The sequence below is a fragment of the Oncorhynchus kisutch genome, linkage group LG4 (assembly GCF_002021735.2).
Source record: "Oncorhynchus kisutch isolate 150728-3 linkage group LG4, Okis_V2, whole genome shotgun sequence".
Taxonomy (NCBI): Eukaryota; Metazoa; Chordata; class Actinopteri; order Salmoniformes; family Salmonidae; genus Oncorhynchus; species Oncorhynchus kisutch.
The window spans coordinates 13050910-13052669 of NC_034177.2; positions in this window are offsets into that span (position 1 = coordinate 13050910).

A 1760-nucleotide genomic window follows, 5' to 3' on the forward strand; every position below is an offset into this window, starting at 1 on the left:
CTCTTAAAACTTCTTATGGCTTAGATCCCGCTAACGGGATCGATATGAAACAGCCAGTGAAAGTGCAGGGCGCCAAATTCAAACAACAGAAATCTCATAATTAAAATTCCTCAAACATACAAGTATTTTACACCATTTCAAAGATAAACTTGTTGTTAATCCCACCACAGTGTCCGATTTCAAAAAGGCTTTATGATGAAAGCACACCAAACGATTATGTTAGGTCAGTACCTAGCCACAGAAAAACACAGCCATTTTTCCAGCCAAAGAGAGGAGTCACAAAAAGCAGAAAAATGAATCGCTAAACTTTGATGATCTTCATCAGATGACACTCATAGGACTTCATGTTACACAATAGATGTATGTTTTGTTCGATAAAGTTCATATTTATATCCAAAAATCTCAGTTTACATTGGCGCGTTACGTTCAGTAATGTTTTGCTTCCAAAACATCCGGTGATTTTGCAGAGAGCCACTTCAATTTACAGAAATACTTATCATAAATGTTGATGAAAATACAAGTGTTATGCATGGAATTAAAGATATACTTCTCCTTAATGCAACCGCTGTGTCAGATTTAAAAAAAGCTTTACCAAAAAAGCACACCATGCAATAATCTGAGTACGGCGCTCAGACACAAAAACAAGCCATACAGATATCCGCCATGTTGTGGAGTCAACAGGAGTCAGAAATAGCATTATAAATATTCACTTACCTTTGATGATCTTCATCAGAATGCACTCCCAGGAATCCCAGTTCCATGATAAATGTTGGTTTTGTTCAATAAAGTCCATAATTTATTTCCAAGTACCTCCTTTTTGTTCGCGCCTTGAGTTAACAAATCCAAATTTACGACACACAGGCCAAGTAAAAAGTCAAATAATTCCATTACAGTTTGTAGAAACATGTCAAACGATGGATAGAATCAATCTTTAGGATGTTTTTAACATAAATCTTCAATAATGTTTCAACCGGAAAATTCCTTTGTCTTTAGAATTGCAATGGAACGCAGCTACCTCTCACTGGAGCGCGCCTGAATGGCACTCTGGCAGACCTCTTACTCAATCAGCTCTCTTTCTCTTCTCCTTCACAGTAGAAGCATCAAACAAGGTTCTAAAGAGTGTTGACATCTAGTGGAAGTCTTAGGAAGTGCAATCGGTCCAAATTTACACTATCTTGGATAGGCAAAGAGATGAAAAACTACAAACCTCAGATTTCCCACTTCCTGGTAGAATTTTTTCTCAGGTTTTTGCCTGCCATATGAGTTCTGTTATACTCACAGAAATCATTCAAACAGTTTTAGAAACTTCAGGGTGTTTTCTATCCAAATCTACTAATAGTAGATAATAATATGCATATCTTAGCTTCTGGGCCTGAGTATATCTTGACTTTGTCAATAGACTGATAGACCGTCAGACAGCCAGACAAACACAGGGAAAGGCCAAGAAGAGCAGGAACAGCTGGCTTCTCCAATCCACAAGGAGGGTGCTCAGGTTGCCACCCAGCCCAGTAGCCGGTGATGATACCCTGCTATCCTTCCTGTTCACCTCTTATGTGGTTGTGAGTAGTGTTGTGGTTCCCTCGCTTAAGACCCTCAACTCTCTCTTCCCCCTTCCTTCCCTGTCCTCGCTTCTCTCTCTACCTCTCTCCCTCCCTCTCTCCATATTCCTTCCCTGTCCTCGCCTCTTTCTCTCCCTCTCTCCCTCTCTCCATATTCCTTCCCTGTCCTCGCCTCTTTCGCTCCCTCACTCCCTCCCTCCC